The 27,998-nt window shown below is 46.1% G+C and overlaps 1 long non-coding RNA gene across 2 annotated transcripts in view; it reads left to right on the top strand.

Moving 5' to 3' along the window:
* LOC138569608 (uncharacterized) overlaps positions 1-27,998 on the top strand; it is a 433,607-nt gene that overhangs the window by 320,650 nt on the left and 84,959 nt on the right. For both annotated transcript variants that reach the window (XR_011303275.1, XR_011303276.1), the window contains exon 3: positions 27,605-27,751. This is a non-coding gene — a long non-coding RNA (uncharacterized lncRNA). The remainder of the gene's footprint in view (positions 1-27,604; positions 27,752-27,998) is intronic.

The following is a 27,998-nucleotide window of genomic DNA, read 5'->3' as shown; positions in this document are numbered from 1 at the left end:
AGAAGAAAAGATGAAGGTCTGAGGTGCTTCCGTAACCAGAGATGGTTCTCCTCAAGTTTTAGAGTGGCAGGGAGGCTGTTCCAGAGGGAGGCCTCAGCCGAAGACAGTGATCTACCCCAGCTTGTTTCTTTGAAAAATGACTGACCCTAAGAGAGTTAGAGGTAGAGGAGCAAAGAGCTCGAGAGGGGAGGTATTTGCAGAGGGATAGATGAAGGTTTTTTGGACTCAGTCCCCAGAAGGCCTTGTGGACAATGCAGAAGGTTTTGAATGTAATCCTTCCTTTGCCTGGTCGCGCTCTAAAACACCTGTGTACAAGCGCAATATAAATAAAATAGCATATCTTATCATATCACAGAACCACTCTACAGCTGGTCTTTTCCTGGGTTTGAAAAGTTCACTTAGTTTTAACACAAGTTCTTTGTTCATAGCAAGCTGCCATTTGCAACCTTCGCTCAACACTGTCTGATTTACTATCGGTTCTCCCTCCGACTCACCGGCTGTGCTGACCTCTGTTTTGTTTCTTGTCTCTGGAGTCAAGGACAGTACCTCGGTAGCAAACACACCTCACCGGCTCGGTTATCAGTGTGTGGGGGGGTCCTGTGAACCGTTGACATCTGTTACACCACACGTGAGCTGTAGTTCCCGGTCTAATGATTCCTTTCACTGAGGATTCATGGGTCTGGGTCGAAAAGGGCAAGGGAACTTCCCTCCATGTTGTCTTTTCCAATCTTGACGCCTTCCTTCTGCATTTGAACTGCCATCCTGATATAGCTCAGTCTTCATGCATTTGTCATTTCTCGCAGTGTGCTCTCGGAAAGGGCCATCAGCTGTGTGTAGTTATTGTCAATTGCCTGACTCTGTCTGACCCTTGTTTTGGGACACATCAGGTGAACGGCTTTGGTGTAGTCTTTCATGGTGTAAGAAAGTGTTTGTGTCGGAAAGGGTGAGGGCTAGAGCTTCTAAGTATCCCACGGGGAAGGATGGAGAAAAGGTATTATAAGGAATGGGGTATTGCGTCTCACCCATCAGTTTCCTGCTTCCACTCCCCACAGATCCCCCATCTAGGTGATCCTCCCACACTGGTCCTGCACCAGGAACTGGATCCAATAGTGATGGCCGTGTCCTGGAAACCTGGATGACAGCTCTTCGTGGACTAGTGGGTGAGGCACCTTCAGGTTTCTCATAGGGAGCAAGGTATGCAGGGGGGTGTGGGAGGGGTTGAGAGGGTGAGAAACAAGGCTGTTCCGGATACCCTGAGTTTTGGTGGCAAAGTGAGTGGCCAGCGTGTTGCAGAGGGCCTGGGAAGGAACAGGGGAGGAGGAGACTGCAGAAGGGTGGCGAGTTCCCTGCAGATTTTGAAAAGTTTAGCCATGTTATTGGACACACCAGATGCCCGTGCCTGAATGTGAGCCCTTTTCTTGGCACGGATGGAAAGTCTGTATTGTTTAGGAGCAGGCAGCAGGCCATTTTGTCAGAGGGTGAACCTGAAGTCTGCCACTTCCGGTCCGCCGCTCTGCACTTTTGTTTCACGGTTGCAAGTTCAGAGTCAAACCAGGTGTTACGCTTAGAGGTGGATTTCAGGTGGATCCTCATAACTGGGGCAAGAATGTCAAGAGTGTTGGTGATGAACAAGTCAAAGTTGTTGAGAGCAGTGTCAGTTGTAGGCTCGAAGTTGTGGGGTTAGGGGGGAGAAAGGTGGAAATGAAGGCAACGGCTGGCACTTGTTTCATCAGGCAGATGTTCATGAACGAGCATGGCAGGGCTTTTGGTGGGTGCGGTCAGAAAACCAAAGGACCCAGGTGGGAGGAGAGAAGAGAGTGGTCAGACAAAGAGAGAGGGCTGACAAGAGGAGAAGAGAGAGGGAGGTCAGAGTGGATGAGGGCATCCAGAGTGTGTCCAGCAGAGTGTGTTGGACCAGAAGGGAGAATGGAGCTGGATAGAGAAGTGCAGAGGTCAGTGAAAAAAGTGGATGCTGTGCCAGGGGAGTCCAATTGAATGTTGAAATCACCCAGGGGGAACAGATTGGAGGGGGCAGAAAGTAAGGAGGAACAGATATCAGCCCATTCCTAGAGGAACAGGGAGGTAGCATCTGGAGGCCGATAGATGATCATTTTGGAGGAGGGAGAGATGACCAACTTGCATACCGGGCTCTCACAGGAAGAGTAGAGCTGGGTAGGTAAAATGGAAGAAGGAATCCTCTCAGGGACGATTGAGGCAACCCTACTGCCAACACAGTGAGGTCTTGGCTAGGAAATGATCTTGAAGCCGTCAGGTAGTAGGGAGTCAAAAGCCATGACTGAGCTGGCATTGAACCATGTCTCGGTAAGAGCGAGAATGTCGAGGTCAGGGTCTTCAAGAAGGATGCAGATGTCAGCAGAGTATTTGTTTGCTGAGCAGTCGTTAATAGACACAAGGTGGAGATGGTCACTGGCTTTGAAGGTTTTCCGAGGTGGAGCACAGGGGCGTGGTTCTCAAGTCAGGGGGGAGGCAGAGAGAGTAGTAAGGGGAGGGGCAGGAGAAGAAAGAACATTACTGAGGGACAGCAGGATCCAGTCAAAGAGAAGGAGTTTGGCTTGAGGACCCTGAACAAGGATAGTGCCAGTGTGGTAGACATTTTACGATGCAATGTGATGAGAAGAAACCCGCCAAGAAGACATCCCACTAATGGGAGAGGATGAGAAAGGGGAGAGAGTAGAGTTGAGATGAGAAGTCCATAGGTCTAGAGAGAGGACAACGTTGAAGATCTCTCTGGAAGATGGCCTGACATAGGTGTCTGCTATGGGAAGGCCAGGATTTTCACCCAGAATGTCTTTTTTTTTTCATAACAACATTTTATTGATCTTGCAGGATAAAGTGTTACATGCAACAATGCAATATATTACATTTTAAACATTCAATTAGTGTCTTTGTAGCCCAATGTGGGTTGGAGGATGGAGGAAATGGTGGGCAGATTCTGGATGTGGCGCTTAAGTGGGAGAGTTCTGGGAGCCTGTTCCCTCTGTTCCGGTATGTTCGGTGGGTGGTCGGGAGTTAGTAGAGAGGGCTGCATTGGAGCCACCTAGTAAGTGGAGGTCTCCTGGTGAGGGTTGGGTATTTGGCCGCGTAGTCCAAGAATGGGTCCCATATATTCAGGGGTTCTGTTTAGGGAGTCCGAGCGGATTGCCGAGATTTTTTCTGCTACTGCCATCTCCCAGCATTTGGCCCACCATAGGGTGATCGAGGGGCCATTTTTGTCTTTCCATAATCGAGCCATAGCTATCTTTGCGGCTTATAGCAGGTGGTTACATAGTCGGGAGATGTGACCTGAGATTGGGAATGCTCCATCGCCGGATTCGCCTAGGAGGACAATTCCTGGGTCCCAAGGGATGGAGAGGCCGGAGATTTGCTTGATATGTTTCAGGACTTCCTTCCAGTATGTTTCTGCCCTTGGGCAGCTCCAGACTAGGTGATAGATAGATCCGGGGGTTTGGCATCCATCCTCGCCAGCATGTGGCTGGAAAGTCCGGGTTGGCTTTGTGGATTTGGGTGGTTGTGATGTAATATCTGTAGCACAGTTTATAGCCTCCTTCCTTGTTCGTGACGCATTGTGAGCTTTTATGCAGTCGGGACCAGATTTGCCACCAGCTCTCTGCAGTTATTTCCCGACCAATATCCTTTTCCCATTCCGTCATATATTTTTCTTTCTTTGCTGGGTCCGATCTTTCCAGGAGCCGGTATATGGTGGATATTTTCCCTTTGTTGGTCGGGGATGTTAATGTGAGCTCCAGGGCTGTTGCTTCTCTCGAGCATTTGTCCCGGGTTCTTCTGTGCGAGATCCAGTGTCTAATTTGTGAGTATCGGAATCTTTGCCGTTCCCCCACTCCAAATTTTGATTTGCATCTCTCGAAGGTGATGGGTCGGCCTTCTTCGATAAAATCGCTAGTTTTTGCGAGGCCCCCCGCTATCCAGGCGTGAAAATCTCGGGGTGGGTTTCCGGGGGTAAACTCCGGGTTGTTCCAGATGGGTGACATGGGTCCTAGTGGGCTGCAATGGCCCCATTTCCGAGCTGCGGATTTCCAGCATTGAGTTGTGTTGGTCGTGGCCGATAGTGGCCCGGAGTTGGCTTGGGATTTTAGCATTGGTAGGTGTGGGAGATCCTGTAGGGGGACCGGGCACCAGGATTCCTCAATTTGTCGCCATAGCGGGGGGTCTGCTTCCTGCACCCAAGCGAATGCATGTGATAGTTGAGCTGCTAGCGAGTATCTGGCTAGGTCAGGAACACCCATTCCTCCTAGCGGTTTGCCTTTTGTCATGATTCGTTTATTGATCCTGGGCCTCTTCCCTCCCCAGACAAATTCCATTAGTTTCTTCTGTAGTGTACATATGGCTGGGGCTGGGATTTGTAGTGGCAGGGCTGTGCACTGGTATATCCATCTGGGGATTAGGTTCATTTTTACAGCTGAAATTCGTCCGAACCATGAGATTTCTTGTTGTTTCCATCTTTTGAGATCACTTTGCAGGGTGCTGAGTAATTGTGGGATGTTCTTTGAGTATAGCCGCTTTGGATTTTCGGTGATCTGGACTCTGAGGTATCCTATGGCGTCTCTGGCCCAGGGGATTGGTGAGAGAGGTGCGAGGGCGGCCTCGTCCAGGAGAGTTAAATTAACGGGTAGTGCTGAGGATTTGGTTAAGTTGACTTTAAATCCTGACATGATGCCAAACTCCTCTATCTCTTTCCATAGTGTCCCCAGGGAGGCCGCCGGGTCTGTGATAGTTAACAGCACGTCGTCGGCATAGAGTGCGATTTTATACTCGTGGTTGCCCGCTTGGATTCCTTTTATGATTTCATTTCGTCTGATTCTGGTGGCGAAGGGCTCCATTGATAGAGCAAAGATCAGGGGCGAGAGCGGGCAGCCTTGTCTGGTGCCTCTTGTGATGCGGATATGTTCGGACCCTGTGCCATTAACACGAAGTTGTGTGGTGGGAATTTGGTAATTAGCCATGACCCACGCTGTGAAGTTGGGGCCGAAGCCGAAGCATTGGAGGACCTCGTGGATGTATCCCCAGTCCACACGATCAAAGGCTTTGTGTGCGTCTAATGAGATTACCGCCATTTTTGTTTTGGATTTGTGAGCGCCTTCAATTAGGTTTAGTACTCGCCGAATATTGTCATGTGTCCCTCTGCCAGGGATAAATCCAGTTTGGTCCCGGTCGATTAGGCTTGGAAGAGTTGGGCCCAGTCTTCTGGCTAGTACCTTGGCAAAGATCTTCCCGTCATTGTTTAAGAGTGAGATGGGTCGGTAGGAATCTGGGAGTTCGGGGTCTTTTCCGGGTTTATGTAGTAGGATTGTAATTGATTCGGCCATGGATTTAGTGACGGTTTTCGTGGATAGGAAGGAGTTGAATAATGCGGATAATTGTGGGGCCAGGACTCTGGCGAATTTTTTATAGAAGGCTGCGGTTAGCCCATCTGGGCCTGGGGCAGAGGGTTTGAGAGCTTTGATGGCTTCAATAATTTCTTCTACTTCAATGGGAGCCTCCAGGTGTTCCAGATGTGTGGGGTTGCGGGGCGGAAGTGCGCTCAGGTATTCTGGTAGCTCATTTAGTGTTAGTGGGTCACTGGACATTATAGATGTGTGGTATCTCAGGAGTTCGTTCATTATCTCCGTTTGGGAGAAGAACAGATTACCGTTTTCTCCTCGCAGTTTTAGTATGTTGTTTCGGTTACGGAGCGCCCTCAACTTTTGTACCAATATCCTGTTTGCTTTATTTCCTTTGGCATAGTAAAATTGCTTTGTGTACGCCAGGGATTTGGCTGTCCGGTCAGCACAGTGCATTTCCAAAGCAATTTTCGCCTTTCTCAGGGCCCGCTCGGTTTTCCTTGAGTATTGAGTTTTTAGCTGTGATTCGTGGAGGGATACTTCTTTTTCTAGTTTGGAGTAGGCAATGTTTGAGATCCTTCGCTGTTCAGCTCCGGCTCCTATTAGTACCCCCCTGACCACCGCTTTCATTGCGTCCCAGATTGTACTGATGTGGGATGTTTGTGTGGTGTTCTCTTCAAAGTAGTTTATCAATGAGTCCTCCACTTCGGCTCTTATGCTGATATCTAGAAGGAGTGCATCGTTCAGTTTCCAGTACCTTTGAGGGGGGGATTTCTGGCCTGAGATGGATAGGTTTACAGATATCGGGGAGTGGTCGGAGATCATGCGTGTGTGAATTTCCGTATCAGTGACACATGGGAGTAGGGCGCCGGGGATTAAAATTAGGTCAATTCTTGAGAATCCCTTATGAACGTTGGAGAAATATGTGAAATCTCTTGAGTCGCCGTTCTGTATTCTCCATGCGTCTACAGTCTCTGTTTCTCTGAACAACTTAAGTAAGGCAAGGGCATGCACGTAATCATTGTTTGTGGCTGGGAGAGTTTTGTCTAGCAGTGGGTTAGGGATGGTATTGAAATCTCCTCCGATAAATAGGTGGCCTTCTCGGAATGCTAGAATTGTTGGAAGGATGTTGTTTAAGAACTTATTTTGGGAGGAATTGGGGCTGTAGATTGAGGCTAGTGTAATGGGAAGTTCTTCAAAGGTGCCTTTGAGAAGCAGGTAACGGCCGTCTGGGTCTCTTCTTATAGTGATGTTGAGTAGTGGGATTTTGTTGCTGAGAAGGATTGCAACCCCTCTTTTCTTTGAGCCAGAGGTGGCGAAGAAGGACTGTTTGTATCTCTTGAATTTTATGCGTCGTTCATCCTCCGCGAGTAGATGCGTTTCTTGTAGTGGAACGATATCTCCGGCCAGTTGACTCAAGCGGTGCTCAACCGATCTGCGTTTCCTTGGTGAGTTCATCCCCTGAATGTTCCAGGAGACAAATCTTAACTCGCTTGTATTAGTCGTCTCTGGCGGCGTTGTGATGAGGCTGATTTATCCCTGGGCTGATCTGTGGGGGTTGTATCAGGCTTGATCAGTGTAACGAGGTGTAAGCATGTTTTGGGGTGTTGTTGCATGTTGTGCTGCCGTGTCCTTGGTTGATTCTGGGACCATTGAATAAACAAATTGAATAGCGCATTCTTGCAAGTTTTCGTACTTCTTTCTGAGTTTTTCCTCCTTTCCAAACGTTGGACTGGTAGATGGAACTTCTACCTACTGCCACTGGGGAACTTGTGGCACCAATGCGCTCGGTGTGGCCAACTGGGCCGTCGAGATGAACCGGGGGTAAGCTCGTCGGGGGAAGCCTCTCCGTATCGGTGCGCGAGGGTTGTTTGCGAAGTTCTCGGAGGGGCTTCATTGGACTTGGGAGAACATTGCTTGAGGTAATCATTGTTTCCTGCATCGGTGAGCTGTTGTTAAGTGTTCAGCCCCTGTCGCCGTCTTTTTTCGGGGGTCCTCTGAGTCTGCGCCGTCTGTTGGATTTGGACCATGACCCTCCTGGTGATGTGTCTCGGGGAGGGTGAGTTGCCTCCTCGGGTTCGGCGCTGGGGTCGGTACCGCCCACGCCCATGAGTTTCTCCGCCTCTTTCAATGACTGTATTTGCCTCTGTGTACCGTCCCATTTGAATTTCACTGAAGTGGGGAAACCCCAGTGGTATGGATTTTTCTTTTCTTGTAGCCAGGTTGTCAGGGGTCTCATTGCTTTCCGTTTCAGGAGTGTGGTGTTCGCTAGGTCTTGGAAAAGAGAGATCGTGGACCCTCTGAAGGTGATCTGTCTCATTTGCCTTGCTTCTCGCATGATGTCCTCTTTTATCTGGAAGAAGTGTATTCTGGCCAGGACATCTGGGGGAGCGCTGAGGATTTCCTTGGGTTTGTTCTGTGTACCCGGTCCAATTCTAGGGGGGAGGTGTCTGGGAGAGTGATAATGAATCGAAAGAGATCCGTTATGTACGCTTTCAGATCTGGTTCCGGGATAGAGGTTGGGATCCCTCTGATTCTGATGTTGTTCCTTCTTGATCGATTTTCCAAATCCTCCTGCTTTGCATCAAGGATGTTACATCTTGCTTCGAGGGCAGCTATCCGGTCTTTGTTGTGTTCCTCTTCGAATCTTTGGTCACAGATTTCGGATTCGATTTCGGCGGTTCGCTGTTCTACTTCCCCCATTCTTTTGTCAAGAGTGTTTATTTTCTTAGTAATTTCCTCTGAGCTTTTTTGGATTTCCCTGGTTAGGGCTACTAATAGCTCTTGTAGGTCTGCTTCGGTTGCCGCTTGAGGCAGAGTGGGATCTGTTTCTGTGGTTGGTGGGGTGGTATTTTTCATAGTCTCCCCCGGAAGGTCGGTTTTCTTTGCTCTTTCGGCAGCCACGGACGACATAAGGGAAATAATGTCCGATTGTTTAGGTGCTTTCCCGCTTTTGGACATTGCCGTGTGGGGTTGCGGAGAGTGGTAGTAGCTCAGTCTTAGCGAGTTGGTGAGAGTTATGAGCTGCTCGGGAGGATTTAGGGTTGGAGTTCTGGGTCCGATAGCGGAAGTTGTCTGATCCGGAGGTGTGGGGGCACAGTAAGAGGTTGCGCCGCTGGGTGGGACACGAGGAGTCTGCTGCTATCGGGCTCGGAAAATCAAGCTAGCAAGCCGGTGAGTTCGTGAGGTCCCCCTCTGCCGCACTCCCAGGGTGGGCTGATTGTTCTCCCGTCTCCCCCCGACTCCTTACCTCCTGTCCCCTGCGCCGGAGTGAACTGCCGCTGTGCTGAATACTTGAGTTTCCTGTGCCCGGGAGGATGTTGGGGGTAGCAACCCCTGCCGGTCTATGGAGCAGCAGTCCAAGGAGGGGGGTTAAGGGTTACGAGGAGCGGATGGCAGTTGAGGGGTGGATGGGGTGGTCGGGTGGAGGTCGAACTCCGCCGGTGAAATGCGGGGGGCAGGAGGGCTCGATGCTGTGGTGGATGCTCCGGGCTCTGGACCGCAAGGCCGCAAGATGGCCGCCGGGCCTGGGGGTGCCGAAGCCGAGGAGGCAGACGTGCGAGTACAGGTGGGAAGTGCTGTGATGAGATGTCCGTACCACCGCCTGCACTGCGCACTGAGATGGGAGGTGGAGGTCCGTGGGTCAGGGCCTCTGTGGTTCTAGTGCAGTCCTGTGGGCGGGCACAGGGCTCGCCCTCTCCTGGTGGGCTTAATGGCTGGTCAGCCTCAGGGCCCACGGGCTCCAGTGGCAATGGCGATGCAGAGGCTGATGGCCTCCTGAGGCGGGTGTTATGCGCAGAGGCAGGCAGGCTATGCGGCAGGCAGCGCCGTTCGGTGCTGGGCTCGGCCGGCGGGCGGAGAGGAGAATCGGCTGCGCCTCTGCCCGGGGATCGGGTCTATTTCGGGCGAAGGCGGGCCCGTTTTCATCGAGCCCGGGGAGTTTGGAGGGTGCCTGTGGTTGGTGGACTCGGAGTGGGCGCAGTCGATCCCTCCGCGCCGGGAGCCGAGGAGCGCAGGTCGCGGTAGGTCGCGGTAGGTGAGGATCAGGATTAGCGTCCACGCTACCTGGGGTGCAATGTTGTCTCCGGCGGTGCTTGATGGGAGAGGCTGGGAGGTGGATCCAGGGCAGTTGGACTCAGCAATGGGCAACGAGCGGTACACCCCGGATCATCACTGGCGGTTGCCGGTCGGCAGGGCTTCAGTGTCCGCTCCGCCCCCTCCTGGGTGGTCTCCGACTCTCGAAGCTGCGGGGGCCATCTTGCTGCCGAGTGGGCCCCAGGGTTGTTGGGGGTCTAACACTGCGGACTCGGGATGAAACCGGGAATCGGTCGGCCGGTGGGAGCAGGGGAGGTTCACCCGCCGGTGGCTTCAATCACAGCCAAAATCGGAGGCTGGGAGCGGGTTTTTAACAAAAAGGCGCATTGGGCCAGGCTGGAGCTCTCAGGAAGACATTCCAGATGAGTCGGCTCCAGGCCACGCCCCCCAGAGAATGTCTTTTTTGTGCTTTGTTTGTCCAGACGTCGTGAGAGATGGAGGATAGGGGATATTGTAGCAGTTAGAGAAGATAGTGGAGATGGTGAGTGCCATCTCAGTGGAAAAGGATAGATGAGACAAGGAAAGAAGAGGGTGGGCTGCACTGCACAGTCCTGGCCCTTAGTCCAAGGCGGCTTATTAGTTAAAGGAGGGCACAAATACAAATGCAGAGCAATAGGTTGAGTGTAGGATTCATTTATAAAAGGATCACAGTGCAGTGAACAAATGGATGCAATAAGAAAAGCACACCCACCTAGATACGATTTTCAACTAATGGATCACAACTGAATTCAGTGCACAACAATGGATGCAAGATGAAAAGCATACCCACCCTGATGCGATTTTTAAAATGGATCACAAATCAAATGAGTGCACAAAAATGGATGCAAGATGAAAAGCACACCCACCTAGATACGATTTTAAAAATGGATAAAAAAAATTAACGCAGTGCACAAAAATGGGTGCAAGATGAAAAGCACACCCACCTAGATACGATTTATTTAAAAAATGGAACACAATGCAGTCCACAAAAATGGATCCAAGATGAAAAGCCCACCCACCGAGATACGGTTTTTAAAAATGGATCACAATGCAGTGCACAAAATGGATGCATGATGAAAACCAGACCCACCTAGAAACGATTTAAAAAAAAGGATCACAATGCAATGCACAAAATGGATGCAAGATGGAAAAGGAAGACGCACAACTATGAATAAATGTACCTTTGTAACACAGAGTGCAATAAATAAAAAAGGAGGTGGAGGGAGAAAGGACAGAATAGGATAGACAGAGATTATGGTTAAGGGGATAGGTGGAGGAGGCAATAGGACAGTTCAGCCATCACTCACAATTGAGCTACAAGGGAGTGTGGAGGTCCTGGGGTCCAAGTTTGCGCAAGAGTAAGACATGCGCAGGTGGCTGCAGCATTTTATATAGAGGGGCACATAGTTGGGGGCCCTCCCAGGCTCTGACAGGCACAAACAGGAGCCTTTGGATCGGGCCTTGGGAGGCGGGCTGGCTTCACCTGCTGGCTCTCCTGATTGGGCCTTAGATGGCAGAGGGTGACCAATAACTTTGTGGCATCACAGAGTAAGGCAGGCCCTCATGGAATATATAGGCCACTGCTGGACACAATGGATGGAAAAAGTACACTGGCGCACACACCAGTGGTAAAATGCTGCAATAGGTGTTAATTTGATAAAAGTTTCTTGATGAAAAAAGTATTTTTTAAAGATGAAATATTTAGCACCTGAATAGTTTAGGATTACATTTGGGAAGTGTGGTCCCAGTTTACAATGATACACTTGTCCAATGACACAGATTATATTAGGATCCGGGTTTCAGATAAGAACTCAATATCTATGTTTTTGTTCAGCGAGGCATGCCAGCCACATTTTAACACAGTGTTCTTTGAGAAATAAATACAGATCGAACAACTCATATACATCACGTTTCCACACTGGTGCTCTTTTCATAGATCATGATTCTTCCTTCTATTTTAGTGATCCTTCTGTGATATCTGGTTTCCTCCCCTCAGTGGATGGAACATTATCCAGTCTGCTATCTGGACTGAGGATGATAGGTGTCAATGGATTTGGCAGTCACTTGAATTGTTTCATTTCTCCACCGAAAGCAGCAGAAAGTCCCTTCTTCCCATACAAAAACCACATCTACAACTGCTGCCTCTGCACCCTTCCTGTGACCCCCGTCCCCTCTCTGGTTGCATCCCCTATGTACAGGACTGAGTTGCTTCTCAGCTATGTTGACACTATATAAATCCCCTACATACATGCATACACACATACATAAAATGAATCTCCAAGGCCCCCTTCTCCCCATAACCCACAACCATTTTCCTTGGCATTCCACAGGCCCTGACACTTTCATTGCTATTATTCTTCAATATCTACTTATACCCTCTTGCTGACCTTATCTCAAAGATTTTGATTATTTAATTATGCAGAAAATACTCAAAGCTTGTTGGTGATATCTGCTTCAGCTCCAATCCCAGACATCCTGGAATTCATCAGGATATGTATTTTTAGACAAATGGATGTGGATAAAACCATTTACGTAATTCCATCTAAAACAGAAGTAGTAATTATTGCCCCTCCTAGTGTGGTGAAGAAGTGGTAGTAGAGAATAAATTATCTCTTGCATCCCAAACACCACAGGATGTGAATCTGATAAAATGAGGAGCCTGGTATTGTTATCGTTAGACTCATCATTAGTATCTGTTAGAATCACCATTACCCAATCATTACTCTTTGCTATGGAATCATTCCATTATTTGCATTCTGTTTAGTTCTGATTAGTACATTGCTGAAGTAGACACTGCCCACATATTAGACTGTCACCTTTGTATACATTTGCAATATGCTTTTAGAATGATATTGCCTCCACTCGCACTTGCACATATTTGAAGTGACATGTAGTGTTTTAGAGACACAACATATACTCACCATGATTTGCTGTTCATCTATGTTTGCATTAGATATAGCGCTTAGGCTGAGAGAGAAAATGTATTGCTTGCACTACACACACTGGCATATTTGAAATGCACGTAAAGCCATTCACACATTGTTATGCTTTGTAGAGACACATTTAGAGATATGTTTGGTATGTCATGTATGTATGTATGTATGATTGAGTATACGCTTAGAATGAGTTGTTTTATAGTGCCTGGATTTGCGGTAAACACTAGGAAGCATTCAGAATGAGACACAAGGCCTATGAGCCATTGTTTGATGGAGAAAGACAGAAGTTGCTCAGTGCGGAGAAATGTTATGGTACACTGTTCGTAAACATTGGCAGACATACACAGATAACATGAACCCTTGTCCAAGAGGGAAACTTATCAGCATGGCTGGTGTGCTTCGCAGAGACTGCAAAGGTGGGGGCTGCGCCAAGGGAGTGGGTAGACAGGAGAGAGGGAAGCCTTTTCACACAGAAGAGGTGCTTTAAGAACGGGGCCTAAGAGTGCATTTTGTAATGCAGAGTGAAGCGAATGGAGAAACATGGAATAGATGATATATTTCGCAACATACTCGGAAGGCCAAGAGGGAGAGATATGAGGTCACGCTGACAGCACACGAAGTAACAGGACATGCCGAGACAAGTAACACACAAGGAGACAGGCAGGCATTTTGCTAAACGCTGAGGGAGAGACATTCTTAGAAATATGGTGCGTCATGGAAGACTATAACCAGGAGGGCTGGAGCGAAAGGAGAGAGAGTTGGCCAGAGAGTTCGAGGGAGTTCGAGGTCTGCACTGGGAGAACTGCATGAGGAGAGTTGACTGGAGATGGTGCTTGGTGCAGCAGACTGATGGACATTGATGAGCTCGAGAGCTTGGCAGTTGGCAGTCTTGAGGCCTGCCACTGGCTGATTGACAACAGAATGGGAAGTGCGGGTTTGGCCTAGGCTTAAATTGATTGATAAGAACAGACACACACACACACACACACAGGTTTGGGTGAAGGGGAAACTAGACAGGGATTGTCTAGAGCGTGGATGGTGTGGATTTGATGGTGTGGACTTGCCCATGAAGGTGATGGATGCTAGCGCTTGCAGCACAGGCTTACATTAGAAACCTGAGAGGCTTACATAGTTACTGCATGGTAGCTTTGCACCAGAAGTATAAAAGGTGCAAATTAGACATAGCATTAGAACTGCCTGCATTGTCATGTATTATGCTTAGCTGTCTGTATATAAATAATTGTATCCGATTGTTTTAAATTGAATCGATTGTTTGTGTTTTCTTTGTGTCTTAGTGTTATTTGTTATTGCCCACGGTAGTAAGATAGGTGTATGTTTTTTGGCGTAATCTAGTAAGTAACCACAGTGCACATGGGGCCTGATATGAATGCAGTCAAAGGGGGGGGTATAGTGATCCACACCCCCAATAGGAGGTTGTCAGATTGTCAAAGTTTGTCTGAAGACCGGAGCGTGCTTGCCCAACGGGGGGGGCAACACGACGGTTAGGGGTTTGGGTTTTCAGACTGACAAGGAAGCAAATAACAGCTTCTATCATCTCCACATCATCAAGAAGCTGTTGCAGTACCTAGGCCAACAATACAGAACTCAAGGTGCATTATCATTAGTGCTGTCTTGATTAAATTGCTCCAATGAAATTTACCTAGTGCAGCATGTATCTTTTTGCCTTTTTGCTAGACTTCCTGGCTGCAAAATCAAGCTTCATGTCTGCTGACAAGTAAACCCTTAATGGAACATATTTCAACATTCATCAGGGCCTTACAGTGATTATTGGTAGAGAAACAAACCCTGTTCAAGTTTCTCTGCAAGGTCCACTATTCCTGGCATGGTCACACCCTGCCATTCCTTCCTTTGTGGGAGGATGTTTCAAGTGAAATGCACTCAGCTTGGGAACCAGATGCTGCCGTCAATAAAGGACTGATCTCCGGTCCTGTTCTTTGAGGCTGAAGGAGTCTGACATTAAGCATGATATGAATCACCAATAAATAAATGAACAATAAAAGCAAATAATTTCTTAAGAAGCAGATCACCAAATACTCTTCAAAGACGTTCTGCAGTTCTCCACCACTGTCAGGACTCATTAGCTCTAGCTGGGTTCCTTGTATCTCAGTGGTACAATGTTCATTTATCGTCAGTCAATTTGTCGATGGGGTATTTTGCCAATTTTTTCCCCGAAACAAAACCATTGAAAATAGGGCTGTGTGGGATAGGGCATCTAAGGGTTGGGGTAGGGTGGGAATAGTATTAGATTAATAGGGGAAGGGGAGTTGGGGGAATCCCCCCAAAACAACTTTCAGTGGGTTTGTTCAGAAAAAAGAATTCGGCAAAAACCCCATTGAAAAATGGACTGACGATAAATGAACATAGAATCATCTCAGTGCACAGCTCACCTGGTATCTGTGGCCTTTTTGGGGTGGGTCTTGGTGTGGTCCTTTGGTGTTCTTTGTGTTGAGGGGGCCTCAACCCCCCCCCAGCATACCCATAACATGATAGATGCCACTCACTGAAGTAATTATGAAGAGCCGACAGGGCTAAACACACATATAGAGGCATATGATAGTTGCAAAGAAGTACACATGAACTGCTTACTGACACCTAAAAGCAACTACCATGAACAGTCATGAAAATAAAATCGAAACCACAGCTGCATTGAAATGAATGGAAGGCTTAAAACACAGGGGGAGGCTTGACACACTGATTTCCCTTCGAAACGCAAAGCAGAGCTGGCAGTGCAGTCACTGTGCCCAACCTTGCCAAGGAGGCTGGGAGAGAGTGTTCGAGTCAGCAGAAAAGATAACACACCTTCAATGGCTGGGAGCTGAAATTCTTCATAAATGCAAGCGCACGTTCGCCAAACACGTAATCTGAAACGGGAACAAGGCCCATTCATCCGATGCAGGCAGGAACTGTTGTTCCCATCAAACTGAAGACATAAGATGAAAAAATGTAACATAGCATGAAGTTGGAGACTTAAGTGTCCTTGCTCAGGGCCAGAGGAGTTAGAGAAGTGGTAACAATAGTGGGAAATAAGCTGTACTCTGAGGCTATTTTCCCCACTCATCATTGTTACTCACATGTTGGTAAATTTTCCAAATTGACAAGGTCTCATTGATCCTGTAGGTGGTGCCAGGCGGGGCTACCTGATATGGCCAGGCCAATCAAGTGACCTGTCCCCTACAGGATGTAAATGTGTCTATACTTTTCATCCAATCTCATCTCGCCTAGAGCCCAGGAATGTAACTTTTGGCTGTGATGTCACATCAGCTTAAAACCTCACTACCAGCCTGCAATGAATTGAGAGTGCATTTGGACGCTGCAGAAATCTGTGTGCTTATCCCTGCTTTGGATTAATAAAAGCAGTAATTGGTCACATTTGTGGACTCCTCCATTTCTTGGGCACAGGGGATTTCCCTCGAGCCAACTTCTACTTTTTAATTCCACTTCACTTGGGTGTGTAGATGTAGGGTCTATTCCTGTGGCAAGCCAGCTGGAGACAGATGATATAGTCTGCAGGCGAATCAACCTCAAGAAATAGCCCAATAAGGTCCAGAAGCGGGGAAACCCTCTGGGAATAAAGCCCACCCACTGGTGTGTCCAATCCAGGAGCCAAGGATGACAGTAAGAAGGCAGACTGAAGGAAGAAGGAAATTGTAGTCCAGAACAGGGTTGGACGAGTACCAGGAAGATCAAGGAATCTGGATGCAATGGACGGGCTGGAGAAGATAGGGGAAACATGGAATCGAGAAGAGGACAGAACTCTGACAGCAAGGGGGTGCAACGTGAGGCTCTGAGGACTGCAAATGTTGTTGTATTTCCGGCTTTGGCGCGGGCATGCAGGATGCGTCACTCTCAAAAAGACTAGAATTTGAAGCGTAGTCACTTCGTGATCGTGTACCAGGCCCTTCTGGGTACCGCAGAAGCATGATAACAACCTTCTAGTCTTCAGTGTATAAAACAGAGATTTGCAGATGGTACCTTCTCTTTTCTTAGTACTTCTTACTTTTTCACAAACAGCTGATATGAATCACGAAGCACCTAAAGAGCCAGCTGTTCTTGTGGGAGTTGCTCATTAACAGCGAATAAGGTCCTTTAAGCCACTTGTGACATATGTTGCACTCTTTGTAATTTATCATGACCCCGCACTTAACATTCAACCTCAATCCAAGCACAAGGCCAGTGCAGCCGAGCGGCGTGAATCGCTCTTCAGAAGTGGAAGACTTTCTCTGTTAGCACAAACAGATATACCTGCTGCTGCTGCATGCCATTCTGCACTGGGAGTTTCTCTAAAACTCGCGCTCGACGGACGCCTGCTTTCAGGAGGAGGCGGAGCATCGCGCCGGTCACGTGACTGCTCACGTGACACTGCCTGCCCATAAACACAGGGCCAGTTCACCCTTGCGGCGTTAAGCCCGAACGCGGAGAAAAGGGCAAAGCATCTGACCACACTGTTTCTGCTGTTTGCGCTGAGAGCGCGTGAGGGAGGACATTATTTGCACCAGACCGCTGCAAACCCGAAGCCAATCCCAAATGGAACCAGAGGTTCGTCCCGTTCAACCCTTGATTAGTACCTTGAAAGTTCCGCATCCGCTAAAAACGGCAAAACAAGGGAAGAAAGCGAGCCCGGGTAAAAGGAGGAGCAAATCGGATTCGTTACAAAGATCAAAAGAAACCCCTTCCATCTTAGACCTCCTGCTGATAACCCCGGGTTCACCAAACGATCCAGCCCCAACATCGAGCTCGGCAAACAAACATGGAACACAAATTAACATTGTGGCTGATTTACAAGGCAAAGAACAGGACGCCGTGCCTACGTCACATCCCGTGATGGCTTCTCAGTTGACGACGCTGCCTTCCACATCAAGGGAAGAAGAGGCCGAAGTGCCGCAAGTCTGTAGCGTATTAGAGGACCGTGAGACAGAAAACTAACGGCCGGCCCACTTGCTTCCCCTCGCATTCAAGGGTGGCAAAACGAGTTTGATCACACAGAAGGGACCCCCGCCGTACACGGTCGAAGGAGAGTTTCCTTTCGACTTAAATTGCAAAGCTGACACTGGGCCTGAAAATGACCTAGCCCTGGAACAGAAGCAAGATGTGATCAGTTTGGAGCCTCTTGATCCATCCAACATAGAATCCCATAGTAAAATCCAGCAAAGTGGGGCTAAATTTCAAATTCCGAACAGCATAGGATCACGGAGATCAAAAAAGACAGAAAACGTCACTATGGCAAGGGATTTAACTGAAATAATTGAGCTATCTCCACCTCGATCTATCCAGGAGGAGGAGAGAAACCGTCCAACTAAAGAAAGTGAAATGATGAAGAGAGCAGTACCGTTCGTTGATAATGATAAACAGGGCCCTAAAGTAATTCAGGTCCAAGTCATGCTGCACGACCCAAAACATGAGCGGGCCGAATATAGGAAAGTGATGGGCATAAGTAACATAAGGCTCCATTCGCCTTGTTGAGAGTACATGAACAGAAAACCAGTCCCAGATTCCGGTAAAGAGACGGACTCTGACGAAGACGGCGTGATGAGTGAATATCAAACGGAGGGCGAGCCGGACGACTCAAATAAGGAAACTGATGGGGAGCAACTTAGAAATGGAGATGGAGTAAAGAGGAAAAAGAGAAACAAAACCAATACCCCAACCAAAGTTCAGGGACCAAATAAAATGGTAAAGCCGAGACCACAAATGAAATTCCACAGGGTGGAACAAAAATCAAGAGAACGCACCAGACAGAGCGGCCGAACGTCAAAAGGTCTACCAAACCCTCTGCTGTCAGCCTCGCTAAAACATTTCTTCACCCAACAATACAAAAGAAAACAAAGTTTAGACACAGAAATATCAGACGCCGAAATGTTGGAAATAATAGTGGACACCCAGCCTGCGCAAAATCAAAGGAAAACAGAAACAGCCATAAGAGACATCCAAGGGCCGTGTAAAGATACTGTGCAAGAAAAAGCACTCACACCCGCAAAAACACCTGCTATGTCCACAGAAAAAGTAAAGCCCATGGAAACTTTAACAGCAGGGCTACAAAACGTAACGAGCCTCCCGAGAGAAAAGGCCCCCTCATCTCAGACACCTAAACATCTTAAAGGGTTACCAGTTACCATAGACGAGATACTGATGCTGGAAGATGAGAAAAAAGAGGAGGGGGTTAAAGGGTCCCAAGGACCAGGGGAGGTAAAGCGAACGACACAGAGGCAGAAGACCGGCAGGCCTGGACAAAGCCCCATCTGTCCATCTGCCTCCCCTCCACCCCCTCGACAAAAGGAGATTTGTTCAAACCGTATAAGGAAACTCAGCAGACGAAGTTTGGCTCTCCGAAAACGTCAACAAATTTTGATAGAAACTTACGATCAACAGGGTACCCTCAAGGGATGAACCCGTCAGCCTCATCGAGAAGAACCGAAAAAAATCAAGTCTCGCCAAAAAAGAGACGTTTGAGCGACATCGCTGTGGCCCTACAAAATGAGTCTCCCAATAAAAAACCGGAAATGATTGCTATTATGTCTGCTATGACGATCGTCTTGGCCCCATTTTGAAATTATATGAAGCGATCAAAGAAAATGTTCAGGACAACTCCGCACTGTTATCGAATATGATGGAGAAATTGGTCCAGGTGGAAAGCCTCATATATGGTTCAGCGGACAAAGCTCCAAATAAGAATAATCAATGGGAATCCACTATCCAAGCTCTGGAGAAAAAGATCGAGACTATGGAATCCCAGACCAGCTCCTTTAAAATAAGTCAAACGACCCTGGAAGATCAACCGACGATGTCCAATCAGAAAACACACTGGGAGATGAAACTGGAAGCTCTCGAAAAAAAGGTTGAGTCCATCGCAACCGTGCACAGTTCCGTGCCCTTCGACCCTTTGACGCCCGCAGGGGGGACGAACGAGGCAATACAAACTACAAAGGGAAGAGAACAAACCCTATTTCGATTGGCACGAGAAAAACCAGAAGGAGGAAAATCGTCCAAAGCTCAAAGGACGCATCCACAAAATACCGTTCACACTGGACAGGCGGTCCCAGGCACGTTAGCAGAAGTAGCCGCGAGGGGACCCAGACAGGGCGAAAAGCATACAACCGTAAATAGATCTGACCAAAAGTCCCAGCCAAAAGAAATCGATCTTATGAGGTCACCAAGAACAGTAGAGGACTTTCTAACTTGCACCGACCTTATAGACATCTCCACCTATTCAGAAGAAGGCCAGCAGAAACCAACGAATCCGCGCCCCCAAGAGAGCGGAGGCGAAAAGAGCCTAGTAGTGCGCGAGGAAAGGCTAAATGGCAGGCCCACAACGGAAAAGGTGGGAACTGGAGAAGTCCGGAGAAAGAAGTTTGTAACACATCGGGCGGAGGAAAAGAGCCCACTATTTAAATCGTCCCCAGAGGACGTAAACCCCGCAAACTCAGCTTCCAGTACAAGAAGAAATCCCCCTAACCCTCGCTGTCCCAAAGCCACACCCATAAATCAAAGAAGTCCAAGGAATTATGGCACGTCTAAAGGTGACATCACAAACAGGAAAAAACTTAAAGAAGGAACCCGGTGTTTCAAGCTTGAACAAATGGAAGTGGATAAAAACTTTCTAATTCTAAATAGACCGACAGTGCTCCAGTTAACAAAAAAAATGAGAACCCTGAAAAAGATTAGATCATACGACCTCGTGCTCGTGGAACCCTATCATAGGGAAAAAAGGGCCAAAGTATTTCTACATTTAAAAACAACCGCAACTAAGGATCTTGACGAATCGGTCTATGAAGAATTTGCCCAATTGGGCTTCCGTTTGATGGAACAAAAAAGGAGACGGAGCGCCCAAGACAGTGAAGAGAAAGAGGCGGTAAATTCGAAACACCAGCACCACTATCGATCCAAAACCGTCGACTTACACCAACGAACTCGATGGTGTGATTATCAGGAGCGACAGGAAATATACAAGCGTCCACTGAGGTCCGGTGGGGCAGGGACCAGGTTGAATGAACTACGATCGAGAGACGACTCCAATTACAGATATCATCAAACTAGGAAGGTTCAGTCCGATGGGAGCTGGAGTGAGAGCAAAAAAAAAATAGCGAAGCCAAATATCAAACCATGGACACTCGTGATGGAGCCCGAGAAAAGCAAGAGGACTCAAAAATTAAACAAGAAAAGTGCCGAGCGACCACGGGAAACGAAAGACAACCAAGAGGCCCCTGGCAGTGGCTAACGAAAACCTGGTCTAACAAGAAGGGTAAATAGCAACGAGCAGGGTCAGCTTGCCTGAAAGTTTCATCCGGCAAAGAAACCCGAGAGCGACCCACAAATGAAAGCTACTCCCTGGCATCTTGGAACACGAGAGGCCACGCTCACCTGACAATACCCGGTGACGTCGACTTAGGGCACTATGAAATATTGTGCCTGCAAGAAACCTGGCTGGTAAATAAACCAGCCCTGGATGGTTTCACAGTGCCATTTACTCCGGCAGTGAAAGGCCTCTTTGGCAGACCATCGTCTGGTTTGATAACCGCAATTAAAACCGGAGTGGGTTTCAGTGAACCAACAACGTGGAGGCAGTCTTACGAGATGCTGGTCACCTTGACCTCAAAATCGGATCATGGGGTACAGAAGACAAAAGGGCGACTGAATCATCTGGCCATTTTGAACTTTTATTGGAACCCCCAGAGAATGTCAATAAAATCTTTCTGCTCCTCCGTTGGAACCACGATTGATCAGCTCTACGTAGAATTTGAGAAAATCGAGCTCATCATCTGCGGCGATTTTAACGCCAAATATATGTCCGCCACGAATGATCAACAATACTCCACCCTGAAACGGGGTGGCCCTGACCTCACAATCAAAAGAGGAAAAGCCTTGAAGGAAGTCCTCAGCTTAAGAAGCCTTCAAAACGCCACCGCTCTGTTCCCAAAACAATTAAACATCCCCACGTGGGAGCGAAACGGCTCGAAAGCAACGCTAGATTATATCTTTATAACAAACGGTCTCATCCAGGACCTCTCCTGCTTCAAGGTGATTAAAACGGAGAACAGTGACCATAATTTACTGTCCTGCACATGGTTAACCACTAACCGGAAAGCAAGCTTTTACGATTGGACAATTGAAACCAATTTACAACAGATCCGCCTACGTCTGAACGAACAAAACATCAAGAAAATCAGGCAGGCCTGGGCGAATAAAGCCACTCAGGAGGGAAATGAGGAAACGATCGAAAGACCAAACTACCTACCATTACTTCTAGAATTCCGGGTGAAAGGGCAAAAGAAAACGAGACATTGTCCTCCTAACCACCATAGTTACGATAAGACCCTGGTAGAAAAAAGGAAACTGGGCCGTAAACTGTTAAGAAGAGCAAAGAAGTCCAATGTAGAGGACGATTGGAAGGCTTGGCGCCAAGAAGTGAAAATCTATAAAAATTGGCGTAAACAGCACAAAATCATCCAATATCAAAATGACGCTGAGACGATGATGCGTAAACTCCAATCAAAAAAATCAAATGAATTTTGGACCCTTATAAAAGAGTCAAACAACACACAGACTTTCCAACTTTCCAACGCAGTGGCTGAAGAATCCTGGTGCAAATACTTCACGGCTGAATTTGACGGCCGATTGACAGAATCAGAATTTGAAAGTCAGGGCCCTGAATCACCATGGGCTGACTTAACGAACAAGGATGACATCGAACTAGCCATACGAAAACTGAAGACCTCGAGAGCCCCGGGTCCGGACGGCCTTACCAACATTGACCTAAAAATGTCACCCAATGAATGGGCGGAAATGATCAGCAAGATCTTCGCTGAATGCGGCAAAACAAAGAAGGTGCCCAAATCATGGCAGAAGACTGTAATAGTCCCCATTTATAAAAAAGGACCGAGAAATGATCCAGCGAGCTATAGGCCAATTGCCCTTCTAGACATAATAGGCAAAATATACGCCACAGGTCTCCTAAAACATCTACAAGCATGGAGTAAAAACAGCCTGTCCATCGACATATTGCAAACGGGAGTCCAGAAAAATGGATCCACCTCGATCAACCTAATGATACTCAACATTCTGAAAGCGAAAGTTAAAGAAGGTGCCCCTAAGGTCCACCTGGCCTTTGTGGACCTGTCAAAGGCCTTTGACAGAATTGATCGTCCTAGTCTTTGGTCGAAACTTCAAGGGTGGAATTGCCCAGCCACGATCCTGGAGCCCATAAAAGCCCTCCACTCGCATACTAAAATCAGAATCAAACTCAACCATCAGGGATCCTTGTCGGACGAAATTAGAGTTAATCGAGGTGTGAAACAAGGGTGCCCACTGGCACCAGCGCTGTTTACCGCATTCCTAGGCGACTATCAAACATCTGAAAGCAGTATTCGATCGTTCCCACCAAAAATCGGGAAATGTGAGATTCCTCGTCTGTTGTACGATGACGACGTCATATTAATTGACCAAACTAAAGTGGGTTTACAAAGAAAATTAAGAAACCTGGAGAGCTGCATTGCCTATAATCATCTGGAGATCCATAAATCAAAGACCAAAATCTTAGTGATAGATAAAGCACAAACCAAAACAGTGAAAAAGCTTAGCGTTTTCCTGGATAACACCAAAATAGAAGTTGTGACAAACTTCAAATATCTAGGGATACAATTGGACATTTCCAGGACAGAAAGGACCCTCCAAAAACAAATATGGGAAAAAACAAAATGCCTGACCTCCCAAATGAGAGCAGTCGACCGAAAGTTCGGCAAATTTTCTGTAATACCGGCTCTATCCTTCTACAAAGCTAAAGTGGTCCCGGCCTTGACCTATGGCATAGAGGCTTCGCTGTACTTCCCATCCAGCCTTTGGTCTAAAGTCGAAGGGTACGTGTGGAAAACAGTTTTGTGTTTACCTTACTCATCGCCCACCCCGGCCATTAGAAGAGAACTTGGTCTCGTGTCTCTAGCATCAATGATAGACCAAAGCGCGATGCGCTTATACAGAAGAATAATCATGTCGGACACTCTACCCATTTTTAACATCTTACGGGAGGAAATCGAAACAGGAAATTGCGAGGCTCTGGCTAAATGGACCAAGTTTCGAAAAGATGATCTGGCAAAAATAGAATGCTCGGAAAAAGATCTGAAAGAAAAATCCAGACGGCATCAAAAGGAAAATGGTAGAAATGGACTGGATCTGCACTATGGAGAAAGCTACTAGCTACAAGCTTTTAAATCACCTACCTCCGTCATTTAACAAAGCGAAACAACCCCTAAAATACTGTGTTAAGTTTCCAGATAAGAAATTAAGAATTTCTATCATGAGAGCAAGACTAAACCTGATGCCAACCAGGGAAATTCTAACAATCAGAGGAGACTTATCCGATAAAAGGTGTCGCCTATGTAAAAAAGACTCATCCATCGAAACGCTGAAGCATTTGGTGATTAAATGCGAAATTACAAACAAAAACAGAACTACTTATCTCACCCCATTGGGGGAAAATCTGTGGATTTTCGAACCAGACGAACTATGGAAGAGACTGATCTCTGGCGAAAACACGAGATGGACGCAAGCCCTGGTAAAACTTATCGAACTCGCATTCGATCTGACAAACTGTAACAGATCAGAGGCTAAACCCGTAACGGGACTGGAAGCGGTTTAACGCGAGAGGAAAGTAAAAGGCTCTCTAGGTTTCTGACCCGTTGTGCTAGGCGGGGGGGGACTCTGGACTTTTAGCCCCAAATCTCTACTGTCAGTCTACAACATGTTGGAAAAAATTCATGTGTTGCTCTAACGGCAGCACTCTGAAGACGATCAAAACATTTTCTTTTTTTGACAAAACTTAGTTTACTGAGTAAAGTTCAATAAAAAAAAATAAAAAAAAAATAACTAGATGACTCCTTTCTCTGAAAGGAATAGCAAATGGTATCCACATGTTAATCTATATTTTCCATTATTAATGGTAAAAAGTAAGTCAAATCAAGTTTAAAAAAAATAATCCATGCCACACACTTGAATTAGATAATAATGTACTCCACTTAATTGCATCCGTGAAGGATAATCACAGGAGCTGCTTCTGTTGTGTAGCAGATCTGAAACACATGCATGTGGCTGAATTAGAAGGAGGTTTCCATGGCTGATAAGACTCACACTGGTGAAACCTAGTGAAGTATCTCCCAAGCGTTCACGTTCCCAACATTTTTACTAACCTTTCTATGATTTCTCCTCGCTGTGGTGCAGGAAAGGGGAACATGGCTGCAGATACAGCCTCCCGTCCCACATTGCGGTTAAATGTACTTCCGTGTTAGTTCACATGATCGGGATCCAATCACGTGATCGCATTGCTCGACGCCTAATGTACGGATAAATTAGTTCGTATAAGCCTGCAAATTGAGGCAAGCTAGTCGGAAGCAAATATGTCCTGGAAGTCAAATAACCTATTGAATTATAATTATTTCACCCAATAATTTTGTTATAGAGCTACGCAATCACATGCTTACCCAAAGTCAGTCAGGTGATCATGTTACTTGGATAACGCTTGTGTTTAATCCGGTGAGCGCAACTATCAGACACCTCACCCCTATATTTATATCAAGATCATGATTTTGGTGAATGAATATAGCACCACACTATTCAGGGCCATTTCCATAAGATCTGTGAGGTGTACCAAATAGTGCACAAGTGTTCACCTATAGGAGTATAAATGAACACTTCATGAAGTAATTTCACTAAGTAACAAAAAGCAATTCATTGAACACGTTACCCCAAACTGGAGGGATACCTATTCTGATTACATCTAGAATATGGATCATCAAAGTCTATACAAAAACTATAATTACAGTAAATACTTTTCCCATAGTCTGAAACAATGTACCTTGAAATTAAATATAACAAGTTAGATCCAAATAATTATTCATCCCTTTGGGCTCTAGGGAGTCCAATCTTTCAATCCATTCTACTTCTTTCTGTCTCAGTAACAACTTTATATCTCCTCCTCTTTTTGGACATTTCACTTGTTCAAGTATTACTAGCTTCATTTGTGCTATAGTGTGTTGAAATGTTTTGAAATATTGTGCCACTGGTGAATGAACCGAGCTAACTGCAATATTGGACTTATGTTCAGTCCACCTTAATTTCACTTCCTTGATGTAAGACCCACATAGAATATGCCACAAGGGCATCTAATTCCATAAATCACATTACTTGTATCATAGGTGCTTATATGTTTCAGTAATATTTTTTTTACCTGTGTATGGATGGTTAATACTGGGGCCTCTAATCACATTGTGACAATGTTGACAGTTATTACATGGTAATGTGCCTTTAAACATGTTTTGTTGAAATACAGGTTGTTGGTAATCTGCTTTTACTAGGAAATCTTGCATTTGCTTTTTCTATAAGCAAACTTTGGTTCAGTTGCAAATAGTTGAGACATTAAAGGATACATTTTAAGCATTTGACAGTTTCATTTGATGATTTTCTTGATTTTGTAACTCTGTTCAGAGTAGGTGGTCACATAGACCAATGGAGTTTGCGCTCTGGAAATTGTTGAGGCTTTGAATAATGCTGTGGACTGCTGTTCTTTTGAATAACCTCTTTTCACAAATTACTCTTCAAGGTTTTTTGATTTGTTCTCAAATTCAAGTGGTTCTGAAATGATTCTTCTATAACTTAAAAGTTGGCTGTAAGGAATACTTTGTATAGTGGACCTTGGATGAAAGCTAGATGCCATAAGGATACTGTTTCTATTGGTAGGTTTGCTGTATATCGTGGTGTGAAGATGATTTGTTTTGACGTACACCTCCACATCTCGAAATTGGATGCGTCTCCTATTGACCTGAGTTGTAAATTTCATCCTTGGTGCCAGTTGACTCATGTATGTGACAAATCCAAAGGACTTTGCTGGGACCCGCTCCATATCCCAAAAACATTGTTAATATATCAAAAGAAACATTTCACATGGTCCTGATATTCCACTTGGTTCAATACAAATGTTTGTTCCAAATATGCCATGTAAGTGTTTGCATATCCAGGTGCCATGGCGGCACCCATGGATGTGCCAGATATTTGTATAAAATATATGTCTTCAAATCGGAAATAGTTGTTATGCAAAACTATTTTCAGTAAACTTAATATGCACAGGTTATTGGCACTACAGTCCTGACAAGATAGGAACAGCCACTCCATTGCTTCTAAACCTGCTTCATGTGTGATGTTTGTGTACATGCTACAGGCATCCATGGTGAACATGATTTCATTTGTTTCCTCAAAATCAAGATCTTTAATCTTCAACAGAAAATCTGTGGTGTCTTTAAGATATGTTGTTGTTCTTTGTACCAGTGGTTGAATTGCTTTGTCTATGTATTGTGCTAGTGGTTTGAGGAGACTGTCTGTTGCTGCTATTATTGGCCTTTGAGGAGGATCAGATAAATTCTTGTGGACTTTGGGTAATATATACAAAACTGGCATCACCGGGTGATGTTTGCTAAAAAAATATTTAGTTCTTTGGGAAATCTACTCATGTGCTTCTACTTTATCCAAAAATGAGTTAATGAGTGCTCTCACTCTCTCTGTGGGGTCAGACAGTACTTCTAAGTAATTAATGTTCCACTTCAGCTTTGTACTTGATTTGATCCCTTATCACAAGGGCACCACCCTTATGTGCTGGCTTCAGTATTATGTCCTCATTTTGACATAATTTGGTCAGTACTTCTCTTTCCTGTTTAGAAAAATTGCCCCTATTAATCTTTCTTTTAAATGATATAGCCTTAAAGTCTCTTAAAGTTTGTTTCTGAAACATTTCCAATATATGAGGTGAGAACAAACTCTTGGGTGGAATGTCCAAGTATCTAGGAGGGTCATCGTTTGTGACGCCTCCTTGCTAGCAAAAAATAATGTTAGTCTAATTTTTCTAGTTAATCTGAAAAAATCATTTTTTTTTCTTTTAGGAGACTGCTGGTATATGAGGGGACAAAGGACATGCCCTTTTGTAATGTCTTTAGTTCCAATGGATTCAATCAATATGTTGAGATGTTAATTACTAAGTTTTCCTTTGCTATAGGTTGACTTGATGTGATGGATTTTTTTCTTTTTGGATCTACTGGTTTTCTTTTGTCTAAAAAAACCTTTGAACTTGTTCCTGCCACGCTTCTGGTACTTTATCTCACTTCTTCTTGATGAAGTTGTTGCCTTCTAATGTGAGCTTCTTCAGTTTCTGATAGTTCACACATAGGCTATCTTCTTTCACAGGTTTGTTTTAATCCAGGACCCAAAATAAGAATTAAAGAGTTTAAAACACATGGGCTGGATTTGTAAGCTCTCAGAAAAAACAGTCATTCCAGTTGCCAGCCATGAAACTTCTTCAAGGAAGGGAGATACACCATAAATCCAGGACAGGTAAGCGATCATTTCCAGCTTAAAAATCTTTGAATGGGCCAGGACAAAGAAAGTTCACATGCCCGGCAGACATTCGTCTGTGCTCCAGGCTGGGACAATAGAAGTCCTGGGACACTAACCTGTCAAGTGTAAGGGGCAATAAAACCTTCAATTAAGATGAGAAACCCTTACCTTTCCTTGAAGGAAATGACAGCTGGTTGCAGTTGGAGGAAGGAAAAAAAATGATCTAGTGACAATGGACTGCCTT

Source organism: Ambystoma mexicanum, chromosome 2q (genome assembly GCF_040938575.1).
Source record: "Ambystoma mexicanum isolate Mex_15411 chromosome 2q, UKY_AmexF1_1, whole genome shotgun sequence".
Lineage (NCBI taxonomy): Eukaryota > Metazoa > Chordata > Amphibia > Caudata > Ambystomatidae > Ambystoma > Ambystoma mexicanum.
This window is presented reverse-complemented; position numbering and strand designations above follow the sequence as displayed.